The 17,392-nt window shown below is 39.2% G+C and overlaps 1 long non-coding RNA gene across 1 annotated transcript; it reads left to right on the top strand.

The window, feature by feature from the left end:
- Nucleotides 1–5,171: 5,171 nt before the first annotated feature.
- On the top strand, nt 5,172–15,305 carry LOC137184985 (uncharacterized). The gene is made up of 3 exons (XR_010928732.1): nt 5,172–5,444; nt 6,758–6,879; nt 14,630–15,305. It is a non-coding gene; the product is annotated as an uncharacterized lncRNA (long non-coding RNA).
- The last annotated feature ends 2,087 nt before the right edge of the window (nt 15,306–17,392 follow it).

The raw sequence follows: 17,392 nt of genomic DNA, 5'->3' as shown, positions 1-17,392 counted from the left end.
CCAACATGTGTCACATTTACTGTCCACAGTGCAATTTTAAACTTTAAACTGTTTTTTTTAAATTCTTCATGTTTTTTTATTTCCAAACTTCATGATAAAGGTGACAATGACTGAGTCCCCCCTTCAAGGATACTCTTCACGTATATTCACTGTAGGCCCACTGCATTCTAAATATACCTGTCTTGGTGAATGGGCTCTGCATACCAACAGGTCCTACATGGAAATGAGTCTGTCTCCAACATCCTATACAGTATTGGGTAATACACTCGATAGGAAGGTAGGTGTTCCTATAGACACAGCTGCTATGACATTTGACCAAGACTGAAGAAAGAACGTGTCAGTGTTTGAGAGCCGCCTTGCATTTAGAGTAGAGCAGGTCAGTCTGAGAGAGGAAATGGAAACACTCTCCCTGGACTGCTCAAACCACTAGACAGAGAAGTCCTGTAATATCCGGCCTCTGGCAGACTTGATCAGGAGCTGATATATCCCTCTGTGGCTCAGCAAAGAGCTTCTGTGCTTTACTTTTATCAGGATTTAGCACTGAAAAAATACTAATCACCCTCTATCCATGGGTTTTAAACTTTGCTGACCTCTTGTTAAGCCCCCTCCACCTTAGTTACAGTTGCCTGGGAAGTTTTCTGTTCTCAATTTTTTTTGAAACAATGGGTCCTTTATTTCAGACAGAATCAGACACAAACAGCTTCTCATTTCTAACCGGTGATTGTCAATTGTGCTGGCTGAAATTGCTAGCTGATTTTATCAACTGCAGCTAGCTGGCTAATTAAGTGTTCTATTAAGTGTATCTAATGTTAGCTCTATCTGTTGGCTGTTGTAGCTGACTCATTTTTAAATGAGAACCCTGCAACAGAGTCTTAAATTTGCACATGATGGGTATATATATAATAAAATGGTATAAGACTGAGGCTAATGCTACATGTTCCAGGCAAAAGCAGCCATCTAACCACAATGCCTTTTCTTTAGAGGACATAAAGAAGAAGCATTGTTCTTTTATTGCAGTGTAGATATAGTTATTCACTTTAATATTATACTACATTAAATATGATATATAGAATATCAAGTATCATAGCAAAAAAGTAAAATCAGACTCCTTAATTCTAACATAAGCCTGACTGGTTGTTTCGCTTACATACTTGGACAAAAAAGACAGAGGTTGGATTTATGCTTTATTTTCTGTTTATTTATAGAGTAAGTTTTAGAGAAAATGGCTTTTTATGGAGGAGGAGTCCGTCATTGACGCAGCAGAAGACATCCTCAGTTTCCTGAGAAAACTCTTATGTCTTTCCCCCATGATCTCTACTCTGCCCTTCACCTCTTGAGTCCAGCCTTACTTAAGTTTCTCCTTTAACCTTCTTCCCATCTTTTCCAAGTCAACACGCAGTTCTAGGTCAGCCATGCTCATGCATAGAAGAATTTCTGGGGGCTATATTAAATCTCCTCTGGTGAATACCTGAGTGGATTTTGATTTAGATTTTTATTCTCGAAGCATAACTCCTTGGAGAGCGCTGTCCTCCATCCTGAGCTCAGTTTCCTTTGAACTCCACTTACATTTTCTCGCTGGGCCACTGGCCATAAGCAGATCCAATATGTTGTTTAGGCCTAAGAGGACAGGAGGCTCTTGATGTATGCTTCATTAGAAAGATGAATTGTGCTGAGTGTATCCCCGGTGAGGACTGACCCTGTTGGATGTGCTAGAGCATTTTTTTAAAAAAGGTATTCAGGCCATTGCTTTCTCCACATCCACCGGCAGCAAGGAACCATGTCAACTGTTGTTAAATAATTAAATGCACACTCAAGATATTTCATGTACAAATACAGTTGGGATTTAAATTTGAGAGAGTTAAAGAAATGTAAATACACTCGACCTAACAATAAAAACGTTGTGTTGTCAAAATCTGGCTAGTTTTGCAACGGATATCATATTTGTGTCAAATCTAGGTTTGTTTGAATGCTTTCTACTATTCAAATAAGGATCTGCCTACCAGGACTGTGTCTGGCTTGCAAACAAGGATTAAGGGCTGAGGCAGTTCTGGGAATTTTTAACTGGGTGGCCCAGGGGTGGCAAAGGGATGTCTAGAGGGGGCCACAATTTTTCATATGCATTAATATTCTACTAATAATATGCTAAAACATAAATTAATAGGCTACATGCATACACATAACTGTTGATGGTCAGTCTCCTATTTTGCAGAACCTTTATAGTCAAGCAGGATAACATTAACAATGACAAATAAATAGGACCTTTCTCTGAGCTCATTTACAAAAGTTAAGGCTATTAAGTAGTCAAATGCTCTCAGCAAACCACTAAACAAAAATGCATTATGCAAACTCTGGGTTGTATCTTTCTCTAAATTAACTCCAAATGACTAATCTGAATTATATATTATACCTTATATTATAGCATATACTGATATAATAAGACAATTAGCCTGGATGTTTTTGGATAAAGAATAAACAAACAGTTTCTGACCATATTTAAGGCCGTTAGAGTCATGGACTTTGTTCTGCAGAACAAACTGCAAGGTGTTTTGAGGCCCAGAAGTCAAACCAGAATCGAAAGGCACACCAATTCACGGTAATCAATTATGCAGATTGTCTCAAATGTCATGATCATTATACTGTCATTAGAGATATTTCCCCTATATGGCACACTGACAAATGATTTAATCTGACAGGCAGCAATGACATTACTCATCAAAAATATGTTGGCCTATTTATATGAATCAGTACAAGAGCTTGCAAGACAAGTGTGCTGCACATTATTGTTCAGAATAAGAGCTGCAAAAATGATTTTTATGATAATGCCAGTGCATGTTATGGTTTGGGGATGATATCAAGGCCTATGACGCAGTAAGAGAACAATGCCTTGTTGATGTGCAATAAGAGATATCAGAAACATAGATGAGAGAACAGTGCAATGTCAACAACAGCACAAGCAGCACTTCTATGTGGAAGTGATAGGCATCAGACGAACAAGTGCAGACATTGTACAGTATTTGTCTCTTATCTGGATTAAACAAGTGGCATGTTCCTATCACCAGCACCTGTAATCATCATAATCCAGAATTTACAGACTGTGAGACGAGACAGACGTCAAAATAAATGGGGAGGGACGGGGATAGAGAGAGAGAGAGTGTGTGTATACAGCCTCCCCGGTGAAAAACATTATAATTTACTCAATAAGTAAGCTGAAAGTGTACTGTGAAAGGAAGCCTTGTTTGTTTACATGGTATTACCAGGCTCTTACCATATAATTTGTAATAGAATATTCCATTGTCAGTGCAGTTAACAGGAACTTGAACCATATATGTTCCACAACACTATTAAGGCCGTATTCAGACCAAATCAGGCGTTGAGGTGCACTGCTGCAGGGTTGAGTGTAGGTGTGTGTGGGTGTGTGGGTGTATGTGTGCTCTAGTACGTAACTGCCGTGAAACAATCAGAAAACGTTTTATTGACGACCGCTCCCTCTCTTTATTCACTCTCTGTAGCTCGCTTGACCACAGCTGCTCTCAGCTCTCTCTCTCTTTTTCTGTCCTCGTTTTTTTTTTAAAAATGAATCGGGAAGCCGAGAGCAAAGTCTGACTTTACTTTTAACGTTATCAAACGAAGAGAAATGTCCTCCCCTCCTCCTAGTAACGTCTTTGTACTCCCTCATGGCAGGGTTGTACAGCTCTGATCAGTCTGATCGCTGGCTGTGATTGGCCACCGCCGGTGCGGCGCCACTGCAGCCAAAACCCCTGCAGCCTAAACACACTACCCCCATTCAAATGAATGGGAGGACTGGGGTTTTTGCCGCACCACCTGATTTGAATACGACCAAAGTAAAACATGATCATTTACTCAGTAAGTAAGCTGAATGTGTACTGTAAAAGGAAGCCTTGTTTGTTTCCATGGTATTACCAGGCTGTTACCATATAATTTGTAATAGATCATTCCCTTATCCATGCAATCAATACAGACTTGTACCATGTATGTTCCGCAATGTTACTATGTAAGACATTACAATTTATAGAGTAAGTAAACTGAAACCGTACTGTAAAAGAAACCAGTTTTTAATCCCATGGTATTACAGTCCTTACCACATCCTTTCATTGAAATGGAAGGTTTCCTTTCCCATGCAACATAGACAAACATGTACCATATAATCCATAGTGTTACTAACTAAAACATGACATTTTATTGAATAAGTACACTGAAACAGGAGAACTGTCGAAGAAAGAAACACTTAATGACATGGTATTTACATTGTGCTAAAAAGAGTGTTTGTGATGTAAGGGTCATGAAATAAACAACATAATATGTTCCAATGTAACCAGTACATTTACAACTACAGAGACTATATAACTGTAACAACTCAGGAGAATTTATTTAGGGTCTGTTAGCAGTTTACTCCCGATATCCAGTTATTTGTATGAATTGTTGGACTGGAACATAGCTATCCTTATTATACTTCGGATAATCACAGAGTACCTTTATCCTACTTCCTTACATAATTTATAGACATGAAATTAAAGAAAACTTACACTTCCATTAAAATTAAATGGATAAGTACATATGCAAAATAAATTGAACCTTGGTTTGGTAACAAATCAGTACCTTCAAATAATTGATTTAAAACATTAACAATTACAGGTTCAACATGGAATGAATTGTGCTGCCCTTAAACTTGAGGAGTCATTTCTGAATCCATGGACTAGTGGAATCCAAAAGGTCTTCAACTGAAGAAAAAAAGACACGTGTCTCTTTTAGTAGGAATCCAAAGGTGTCCTTTATTTGTCCCTAATTGGGAAACTAAATAATGAAAGTTGTCCGGGAGTTCCAGGAGGCAGCAGCCGTCAGTTCCTCCTCAGTAGCCACAGGGAACAATCAGTCCCTCTCCATCCGAAGTGCCCCTGAAGACTAACAGGAGAATATCACATAAGCAGGTGATTTGAGGTTACTGAGTGAGCAACTAGCTCTCACAGGCTGACTCTGCCACAGCTACAACCATCTGAGCCCCTTTTTCTTTAGCTCAATAATAAACAGTACTGTGCTCTAGGTTTAATAAACAACACAAACTATAACTCACTGTATATTAAAAGGACTAATGTGTAAGATTTACTGGCATCTAGTGGAACAAACTTAACAGAAATATAATATAATATTCATAAATAAGTTGTAATTAGTGTATAATCACCTGAAAATAAGAATCGTTGTGTTTTCGTTACCTTAGAATGAGCTCTTTATATCTACATTGGGAGCGGGTCCTCCTCCACGGAGGCTGCCATGTTGCACTGCCATGTTTCTACAGTAGCCCAGAACAGATTAACCAACCACTGGCTCTCGAGAGGACCTTTCAAGTTTTTTGCGAGTTGTGCCGCCACTGTAGGTTCTCCTTGATGCTTGGAAGGTGAGGCTGGGCGGCTTAAAACAGCATAAACCATGTGAGTTTACATTCTGGACACAGAGGTAACTTGTACAAACTTCTTGCCAAAGTATACCTAGCATGGTGGCTAATTAGCTATTAGCTTAACTTGCGATTAGCATGCTAATAAACATGAATTTGGTTGTTAAAAGTTTACTATAAGGCAGGCAACACATCACCATAAGACAGACAGTGTCACACATCTTAAGTATGAATGCTCACTAGGCTAGTGAGTTCTACAACCAGCTAGTGACAGCTACAACAATCTGAGCCCGCTTTTCCTCCTACCGGTTTGTTCATATACAAACCAATTGTATACAAACAAACTGTAAAGCGATTGTAAAGTAGTACTTTCGTAACACTTAAAGAGCGTTACGTATTGGATGAAAATGACAAAATAATGACATAATCTGACTAAAATTACAGCTGGGTTACACCAACACAAAGCTTAAATTGTAGTTACCATGTAAATATATAACTATTGTACACAGGAACAGGAACTGGGTTCAAAGAGACAACTGTGGAGGGCAGCAATATGCCTTTGCTGCGTCTAGTCTGCTGCAAATTTCATCAGAAGAAGAAATGTATTTCATTTATATGAGCAATGCCTTGCTTTACTGGTACCAGATAAAGTTAATTTTTGGTGGAATACTATAAAATTATAAGAAAAATCACCACTGATTCATTGGCCACTCAATCTTTTCATGTTTACTTCTCAGAGCCCAGGTAAACAAAGTAGCATCATAGCCTAAGTTGAATATACATGCAAGGGAGTAGGGAGATGTCTCTTTGAACCTAGTTTCTATTACGTGTATAATAGTTATAAATTTAAATTGTAAAAACATCTGCGAGACAGTACCCAGTATTTGAGATGTACCATGACACTACAGGAAAACTGTTCCTGCTGAGGTTGTTACCAGTTAAGTATATGGTAAATCTAATAAAACCTTTATAAATGGGTGTAGTCATGAACAATAACTATATACTAGTTATAGTTACCAACTATATTGGAAAGTACAATTTTAATTTCTAGATAGAACATAATTAAACTTAAGCTGTTGCCAACATAAACTTGAGATAATTACAATTGTAATGATGGGTATTAGAGGAGGTTTTTCTAAGTATTTCATTTGTAGTTTCTTTGTATTTACCTACTTATTACCAATGGTAATTACCCAATAATGTACTTTAATTTACCATGTATTTACCGGGTAAAAACTTAGTAATTAGGGGACTGTAAAAGAAAGGGTTACAGAGGGATTAGGAATACATTTTAAGTAGGTGAGGTAGGACCTATCAAATCATTTCTTTTTCCCTTCCCTTTGAAAGCAGAGCACACTGTGCTATGGCACTCTGACATTTTCATGATGAAGAGAACAACAATAAGCAGTGGATGAGCCAGAAGAGCTTCCCCCGAGAGAATATTTAGGCTACTGTATGTCCTTGTGCAAGAGGTAAGGAATTGCTATGAGTAAAAATCTGAAATTGAACCATCTTGAGAGCAGAAAACAGTTGTCTAATGGTTTCTCTATTCCAGGAAAAAGCATTGCACTTGTATTGCCTGCACCAGAAATTCAAATTTACTTGAAGGCTTAAAGTAAAAAATAAAATAACAATCAAAGATCCTTTGTGGGCAATCTGAAATTGTCCACATACACTAGAGGGTAGCAGGTAGACACACAATCCCCTGCTACTTTTTAAATGAAAATGTCAATAAATAGCGAGATTGCTGACCAATTTTTGAGGATGGTATCAGTAGAATAAAGGATTTGAAACCAGGTGGTTCTAAAATGTTTGGTGTTTAAGTTTGGTGTGATGGGTTTGTGGCTCCATTTGAAACTGAACTGAAAAATAAGACAGACTGTAGAAATATAAAAAAGTTTGTATCCTAGAACTTCAGTGAACGGGTGAAGCATGCAGGTTGTGGGTTTAGAGGCGAATACTGACCCAGAAAGAGTGACAAGGGAAAAACTGGAAACATCCTGAGAAATCAAAGATGGGTCAGTAAGCTGCAGTTTTGGTGTTTTTCCCCATTCTACTTTACCATTTAAATTTTTTTTAAATGTCATCCTCAACATTACTTAACATAGAAACACAGGACTCTCCCAGATAATGTAACAACCCTGAAGGTTTATGCTATGACCACGATTTCAACTTTGTTTCTGAGAAATTATGTTTTGTGCCTCATTTTGATACGGTGGATGGCTAATAAATCCTACAGTACCCATGAGCCTCGTTCATTGTTGCATTAGAGCTGCAGAGTGGGAGTTTCAAGAGTGCTTTTCCCCTTTGTGTATTCCCATTTAAGATGTTTCTTTAAACAATATCTTAAATATTACTTAACACTGAAACACAGAACTCTCTCAGATTATGTAATGATCATTTAGGTTTATATTATGACAATTAGTTTTAATTATTTCAACTTTGTTTCTGAGAAATCACATTTTGTCTGTGATTTTGGTATGGCAGACGATTAAGAATATTACAATACCCATGAGCCTCAGCTGCAGTTGCTATGGAGAATCAAAACACTAGTTGAATCAAAACACTTTGCCATAGTTGCTGTATTTACTCAAAAGTGACCCAGGAATTAAAACTGAACCGACTGACGCGGATTGTAAAATCAGTTTTCTCAACACCTTAATCTTGAGCTTCAGCCGGCCGTCATGGAATTTTAAGCTCACTGATTGGCTGTTTCTTGCCAAAATACACTTTGGGAGCCATAGTTAACTTCAAACCTGAAATCTTTATGTACACAGTCTTATACCTTCAACATTTTATCAAAGAACCAGATATTTTCTAATGCAGTTGTTCGTCTTTTGTACTGATGATTTAACCGGGAGAGTTTCATGCCAATCAAAGCTGTAGAAGTGCTCAAACTGTGAGTCACGTAACATTGTCTACAGAAAAATATGAATGGGATTTTTATTTCTGGGACCAGTGATTCCCAAAATAGCTCCTCCAACATCACAGCTCTATTAGAGCAATAGTGAAAAAAAACACCCAAGTCATTGATAGTCAAATGCTGCATTTTCTTCTTTCTTCCTGATCGCTTGAGGCAGTGTTCAATACTGGATAAGATCGAGCTACACATTCACAGGTCAATAGATTCAAGCTGCAAAGTCTTTGATTTTCCACTTAATGCCTCCACATATACTCTGTCATCAGGAAATCTCTTCATCTTTTCTTTTTTTTCATCTGTAATCTTCTTGCAGATAGTCCCTCATTATCTTTAACACTCTGGATTATTGTGGTATTGTGGTGACAGCACACCTCAGCAAAATGTTTCCTCTTTGCTGTATTTTAGACTATTATGGTGTACGTTATGCTGTGTGGCATTGCTATTTCTCTGTTTTGCCCCCTTGGGTAGATATCTATCCTGAGTGCCCCCTAATCAGTGTTAATCCACTTAAGCCAGTCAGGTACAGATGCTCAGGTTACTCTTGCAGAAGGGACAGCTTTGGTTATTTATCCATCCATCAGAGGTAAATTAGTTGTTAGGCGACTGCATGCTCTCCCAGTCCTACGTTAGCTTACATCTGATATCTGAGCGTTTTCGTTGGTTTCCCAGTTTCCCTAGGCTTGCAAACCACCTGGGTGGCCTGGTAGACTCTCCATTGTGTTTGTGGTTGCTGCTGTCTTTCAGCTTTTTTTGCCCTGTTGTGACTTTGCTTTTAGTTATGTATCATGCTGGGCTCTCTTTTGTAGCACAAGCATGGTAACATGTAAAATGGCACCATGGTGACCATTTTCTCTGCAAAACAAGCCGAGACAAAGGAGAATTTTTTTTCTGCTCACCATGGTGGTGCTTCTGCCGCTCCTGAGACTGCCCTTGGGGCCGTCTTTGGCATCATTATCATCGGGAGGACAATTTACTGCCTGCGGCTTGCTTTGTCTCTCAACACGAGTGACACGAGGGCTGTTGCAGCTATACAAGACACTAGCAGCTCTTATGACCGTATGGTGATCTCACCAACAGTGTAAAAAGTCCTGAATCCTTATATGCTGTGATTCAGGCCCTAGAGTCGTGTCATGACCCTCATTACTTTGGGCCGCATGAGGATCTCCATCACCTCATGTCAGTCTCGTAGTCTGCCGGGGCAGACCCTGCCCTTTGCATTTATAATAAGGAAGTTTTATAGACTGATGTTGATTCTCATGTTTTTCACATGTCGAGTAGTCATGTAATATACTTGATGACGGATAGAGTAATTGCATGGAGAAGAAATCTACCATATTGGGTCAAATATCAGATGACCCTGACTGTAAGATGTAAAATACAATTAAATTCAAATTTACCATCTCATAAGAAAGAAGAAAACAGCAGACATCCATGCATACATACATATAAAACATGTATACATACACTCATACAAACAGACATACTGTACAAATACAGTGTGTTCATTTAAGAAAAGCTCAGCAGGCAAACTGTTTCATTCTTTAGGTGCATAAATACTGAATGACATCTCACCAGACGTTGAAAGTGCTCTAGGCACATGGAGGAGATTTCTACCTTGTGACTGGAGAGATCTGCTGGGGTTATAAACTGACAGCATGTCTGAGACGTACTGTGGAGCCAGACCAGACAGCGCTTTGTAAACAAAAAGGAGGATTTTGAATTGTATTGTGAAAACAACAGGAAGCAAGGTTTCAGAGGAATGGGGTTATATGGTCTGATCTTTTTGTTCTGGTTAGAATTTGTGTGGCTGAGTTCTGAATAAGAAATCTATGGATTGTTTTGTTTGGAAGACCCATAAACAGAAAATTGCAATAATCCAGCCTGCTCATGACAAATGCATGCATGAGTTTCTCTGAGTCAGATTGAGAAATACAGCCTCTGCTTCTGGAAATGTTTCTGAGTTGGAAAAAGGCAACCTTGGTGATGCTGTTGATATGCTCCTTGGAATTGAGTTTTACCATCCAAGGCAGACCAGCTGTCTCTGGGCTTTAGCACTTTAAAAGTAAAACATTAAATACCTCCAACAAGGCAGAATGTAAATCCCACATTTGTGTAGATATTAGTCACATCCTCACACTGTCTCCTTTCTTTCTTTTGAGCTCGCCATCAACTGTAACTTCAGCAATTCATGACTGCTGAATGACAGCTGATGCCCCGCTGTGTCTGCAGTCGACGTTGAGAGAGACGCTTTCAACTCGCTTTCACTCACCAGGGATTTAATACTAAAGACTCTTGGGGCTGTCTAACTCTAAAAGACTATAAACGGACTTGAAGAAACTCGCTAGCCTTGCAACAGTTAGGCTACAAACAACCAATAATGCAGCACTCTCTGTAAGAGACACTCTTTTGATTCAAGAAGAAAGAATATCTGATGCATTTTTCTATTCCTTGAATATAATACAACCCCTGCTTTCTTAAATGTAGTTTCCAGAAAAAAATATCATCTCAAATTCCACGTTTGCTCACAGTCCATCGATACTAAAGGAAAAAAGATATAACATGTACATGTCTGATTAGTGATCGATTCATATATTATTTATAACTATCCCTAGTTGATACTGACATTGTCCTTCTACCAGTTATATTCACTTCTTAGAGCCATAGGAAAGTAGTACACTGCATACTCATAATATTTGGAGTCAAGCCAAACAAGGACCTTGTGCCCCACCTAGACACAAGTCTAGTCCCTATGGCCCCACTCATTAGTGTCTGTCGCCTGTGGACCAGCTGGCACAGCCCACGGGGTTTTACTTAATGTCTGTGCAGTAGTTATATATCTACAGCAAGAAAAAGCAAATCAAGTGTAGTTGGTCACCATTATTTTCTTGTTTTCTGCATATCTGTCAAAATACATTTGTGTCACTGGTAAACCTTATCAGTGGTAAAAAGTCTCCAGTAGTCTTCTATTATATAGAGAGCATTTTAGCGTCTTTCAGCTCATTGTTTTGGTTTTACCGCCCGCAACATTACTGTTTTGGTTCACTCTCACTGCTTCCTGCTTCTGCTGGAAACAGAAGCATGAAGCTTTTTTCAGCAAACAAGCTTTGATAAACCCACTGTACATTACCTGGCCACCACCAAACACCACAGACAAAGGTAGCTACTAGCTGGTGAACACAGTGAAGCATTTAGCAGCTAAAGAGGCAGATATTTCCCATAAAGACTTGGTGAAGACCAAAGCAGAGCTCAAAGGAGAATGAATATTGGAATTATGTCTACAGGACCAGTAATTAGGTTGACACATTTGCAACTTTTTACAGTGGTTAACAGTGTTGTCTTCAATTACTTGGAAATTGTAATCATTTATACATTACATATTACTCATTCAAAAATCACATTACTTTAATAATTATCCAACAGCAAAAGTAATTAGTTACTCGTTACTTTACATTTGTCACTCAGCCATCAGCTGCCTTAAACAATTTTGAATCAGAGCTGAAACTGAAAATTATTTTCATTATCGATTAATCTGCTCTTTATTCTCTGGATTCATTGTATCAGAAAATAGTGGAAAAATGCCCTTTAAAATCTTAAAATGTCTTTTTTGTCTGATCAAAAGTCCAAAATCCAAAGATATTTTGTTTTTCTATCATGTATGACACAGAAAAGCTTCAAATCCTCACATGTGTGAAGCTGCAACCAGGAAATTTGGGGCATTTTTGCTTAAAAAATGACTAAAATGATTATTCGATGATAAAAATGTTTACAGATTAATTTTCTATCAATTGACTAATCAGTTAATCTCATCTGTGTTTAACACGTGTAGAAAAAGAAAACGAGATATTGTGCTTTAACAAGCAGCCAGCCTACAGTTTGGAGGCGTTTACTGACCACCAGCAGCTAGCTTAATGTTCGCCGTGGTGATTGAATGAAGTCCCGTCCTCTCAGTGAAGCTGCATCGTTCTCACAGCCTCCGACTCTGAAGTTCCTCAGTTTATTCCTGAATGTAGCCTTACCAGTGGCTAACATTAGCCAGCTAAGACACAACATGTAAATAAAACAACTTTGGAGTTACTTGGACTCACATTTCTCCTCTTTTGGCAGCAGCTAACTGCATTCGCTCACCTCTAGCCCCCGCACCACTCAAGCGAATACCGGACCAAATTGACATCAAACATCCATCAAATTACCATCGAGACAGCAAACAAGTAACGGAGCATTAGTGGGATTAGTAACCGTAATGTAATTACTAAATTTCAATTTTTAATCCCTTACACTACTCGTATCTGGAAAAAAAAGCAGTACAAATATGCAACTGACAATATGTCAATGTTGTGTTTAGAAGCTGTTCCACTACCCCCCTAGTGACCAAAAAAATGGATTATACTGCTTTAAGAAGGAGACCTTTAATTACAGCTCTGTAATTAGATTAATATGATTTGCAAAGATATGTGTAGATATGTGTAGCAAGTTCTCTGTATCAAAGGGGCTTAACAGATTTGGATGGTCAAAGTCAAATTTGGCCTTTACTTTAATTACTGTGCTCCCAAGAAGCCATAAAATATATTATTATATCAAGACACACAGTCAAAATTCAGCATCTGTCCAAGTTTCATCAAAATTAGGCCACTAATCTGACATCCCATCTGAGATGTCATGTCCAATGTCATGATCCCTCAACAGACGATAAATCATGTGGGACAGCAATTCTTTCCTTCCGACAGTCTGAGCTCATACATATTGTACCCAGCTACATACTGGCATTTGTTTGGCTAACGCTCATCAGCAGTCTACCTTTAGCTGAGGCATCATTATTCCTCTGCTTACACCCATCAATGCCCCATCAAATGCCTGTCCTGCCACTGTCAGCCGATTGTCATGCAGCTCCCTTCTTATAGACCAGTCTGTCATGCATAGTCAATGTTTAAAGGATATTGTTGTGTATGCTGTTTGCACTGACTACATCACAAGAAACTGCATGATGTGATTTGACTACAGAATCACTGGATTATGGGTGCATCTGTTTCTTTGATATTAGATTTTTTTGGGGGGCGTTGTTCGGCTTACAGATGCTACAGATGCTTGATTTGATTTTAATTGTTAAAGAAATTAAAGGACAGAGATGGAAGTCAAAATCTCAGTAAGCTTCTTAGCAGGCTGTGCTTGTGTGTCGAAGCGGTTGGTGATTAAAGAGGAACAGATTTTATACATCAAAGTCTGTTTACAAGTCTCAGAGTACCATGAAGAAAAAAAAGTTGTATAAGCCATTTATGGCTACAGAAGGAGCTCTGTGAAATCTGAGAAATTCCCTCAAGTGATGTCACTTGAGTCAGTGTTGGTTGGGGATGAAGACTACAAGCTTGAAAAAATATCTGGGGTTAGAAAATGAGGATACTAGACACCCTGTAGCCCGCTCCTCATCGCTGGTTGAAGCTCGCAGCTCACGGTTACAGTAGCTGCTTGCTAGCATAACATACCTGAACTGTTGATGGCTGTTGCATTGTGGGAAATGTGGGCATTTTTTTGACAAAGAAGAAGAATTTGTGGAGCTTCTGCTGCATCAATTCTTTGTCTTTGTGTGCTAAATACTAAATTGGGGAACATTTGAATTCCTATCTCAATGTTGGTATCAGACAGACATAGCCAGACAAAACTGTTTACTAATGCAAATACTACTGGAGTTGATCCGAGACACCGATGAGTAATTTCATTAACACCAGTTATTCACTCGTTCCACAGCACATGGATCATAAATATCAGTGTGGACACTGCAGATTCGCCTGAAATGATGCATGAGACCTTGGAGGTGTTCTGATAACTTACACGATAAAATATGAATCGAGGACAAGTCAACATAGTTATAAAAACATTCCACTGGAGTATTTCGTAGTAATGCATAATGCATTAGCCACTGTAACAGTTAGCAAAGAAATGCTCTCCCCTGATAGATCTGTGCTGTTCGTCTTATCCAGAACACACACTCTAGGACTCTAATGAAGGTCCTGCTCACTGGTGGTATTTTGTAGCACAAATTGTATATTGTACTGGTAAAAGAATAAGGCACAAACTTGAAGGGCTGAATGTTTTTGTATTGAAATTGTTGCGTGTATTAATGATATCTGTTCTGTAGATACTGTAGCTGCCTCTCAGCTGGAATTGATTGAGGGCCCACCCTGTGAAGATAAACATATAAATATATAGTTTGGTTACCTCCACATATAAATTTTGCTAAAATGAGAAAAGATTGACTGTTGTGTTAACTGTTGTTTGATTGTGTAATAATGTGTAATGTTTGTGTTCAGGTCACTCACCTCTGTTGTGTCTCGTCTCCAGGATGTTCAGGCTAAAAGAGTCCCCAGGGTATGTGAGCACCAATTTAAAGGTTCCAGGAGAAACCATGTGATAATTAGTGTAGGGGTGTTAAATTAATCTGCTGTTCAGGTTAAGATCATGCAGACTGTTTGACATTAGTGTATTAAAGGGTGTTTTTATGTATTTGTTGTGTTATGAGTAGTTATAATGTGAGTGGCAGATTTCCCTATACTGTGGTAGGGGGTGAGGTCATTTCCAGTTGCAGGCTACATAAGGCAGCCAGTTTCCATCAAGGGCTGCTACTCTCAGGACCACATGCAGCCTGTGGTCCACAGTATTTTATATGGAGGATTATGACTGTTATTGTTGCTAAGTCTTCATTATGGGTGAAATAAACACCTTGTTGGTGTGCACCTAATCGCCGCCTCAAGCGTCTTCCTTTTAAAGTCCAGCCGCTACACAGCCATCCGAACAATTTTATATGCTTGCCAACTGCAGCATTTTACACATGCGTGCAGCGCTTCAAATGCAATTCATTTCTATTTATTTTGTCAGTGTTGCACATCCAATTGATTTCAAGGTGCTCCTGCAGCTTCTGGTCAGAGTAGCATCCTCTGCGGACCACAGGCTGTTGAGGAACTGATGCTAATCTAGATAGAGGGAAGACTGGGGGGGGGGGGTGCACTTTCTTCCCCCACCCCTCCTTCTTCTCTCCCTCTCTCTCTCTCTCTCTCTCTCTCTCTCTCTCTCTCTGTTGAAGATTGTACTGATTGTGCTGCAATATGTCGCATGACCATGGTCAGAACTGCAGACTGAGGTGTAATTTCTCCCATTCTCATTAAATCAATGGTGTATGCCTCTTGTAGCAGTGTGTGGATATACATGTGTTCATCACAGCAGCTTACCGCAAGCTCTCTTGACACAGAACAAAGCAAAGGCTTGCATGTGTTGCTCATCAAAAAAAAGACTCCCTTTTGATCCTTCATGACGCATTTGCCTAATCTCATTCTATGTAGAAATAAAACAACTCTTTGAATGTGTTATCTGGACATCTATTCAAAGAAAAAGCTTTGATATTTATGAGGATACCCTCATCAATATTCATGCTACTAAACTTATGCATGTTTCCTTTGTTTTGCTGCATTGCCTGTTTTTTTTTTTAAAGAAGCAAATAAATACTTCCTTAGTGGGTTTCTCTTTTTCTTTTTCCCCCCAATCACTGCATGTTTAGTCTCAACAATGCTTTCTGCAACAGAAGTTGAAGTGGCTTGCGGGTGTTTTAGCACAAGATTGAAGTGAGAGGCTATTGAGCTTGTTTGACTGTTCGCTGGGCTGAGTGAGGGATCTGCCCCTAGACATTTGCACTATAGTATCCTGCTGACTTGCTTGCTTGCTCACACTGCCATAGAAACAGGGTTCCTGAGTGCAGTGGAGGCTCAGTCTGTTCAGGAGCAAGCAAGGGAGAGGATCAGGAGGAGAGAGTGAGAGGGGGGGAAAGAAAGAGACACAGAGAGAAAGAGAGAAACAGAGGGAGGGAGAAGTGAGAGAGAGGGAGAGAGTGAGGGATCAAGAGAGGAAAAGTGAGAGACACTGTCACTGGTGAGTACATAGCTGTCATAGCACATTGAATCAGTGGTTCAAATCTGATGCTTTGAGCGTCTTTTTTTTTTTTTTTTTCTTCTTCTTTGTTCGCTTTTAACGATTGATTTCTCTGGCTTGGTTTCACTGATGCTGAGGTGCTGTGAAACAGGTTGCAGGTTGTCACTTTGTTGGGGGATGTGAGAGCAGTGTTTTTGGCTCTCAGAGACAGATGAAGAACAGTAGCAGCTCTTTTATTTTTTAATCAGTCATTAATACTGTTGTAACCTTTCAATTGGTAATAATTGTCTAACAGTGCGTGTTTACTTTTGAATAATACATGCCGATACGAAACTACTCCTCTTTTTTTGGCAGCCTTCCTGACTATATCATACTCTTTTCAATCTTTTATGAAGCACCATGTTAATATTTGATCAGAGTGGATGTCTGCAGCTGTACTTTCCGTCTCTATCTTACACACCTCTGCCCATTATATTACTGTCTGAACCCTGCTGAAATTGGCGAGATATTGATTTGTCCTTTCCACAGCTGGTATCAGTTATTGAGCAACTGAACTAATGCTTTTTGTTCAATACTCCACCTGTACGGCAGAGGTGATGAGACTTACTCAGCTGCATAGCGTAAAATGTTAAGTCAGGTCACAGCTTTGTGTGTGTGTGTGTGTGTGTGTATGTGTGCGTGTTTTCTATTTGTGTCTCTGTCTGCTTCTGTTTGCACATGCTTATGTCACTTTTTTTTTTTTTCCTCTCCTCTTCGCTCTTGCTGGGTTTGATCAACGTGCATCATGACACTTTGATGAAGCGTTAGAGCTGCGGGGCTAATAGGGGAGAGAAACAGCAGGTTACCCTGTGCCTCACATCAGCATCAGTGTGAGGAAACTGTGTTATTATGATTATTGTCTGCCACGGTGACACTTAGGATTTAAAGTACTTCCGATTTGTGATAAAAAGCAAAGATTCCTGCCTTGAATGTATCTCGACTGGTTGCATGTATTGTTGAAAATATCTGCTTACAACCTGTTATGTCAATCTGAGCATTAATCCCGTCAGTGCTTATGTTTATCTCTGCGGTTCACTTGGATCCCCTGCCTCCCTTCACCTGTTCCTACAGTGCAGTTATATTTTTTCTCTCCCTCCAGCAGCAGCAGCTTTGGG

The sequence above is a fragment of the Thunnus thynnus genome, chromosome 6 (assembly GCF_963924715.1).
Source record: "Thunnus thynnus chromosome 6, fThuThy2.1, whole genome shotgun sequence".
NCBI classification, from domain to species: domain Eukaryota; kingdom Metazoa; phylum Chordata; class Actinopteri; order Scombriformes; family Scombridae; genus Thunnus; species Thunnus thynnus.
This window is presented reverse-complemented; position numbering and strand designations above follow the sequence as displayed.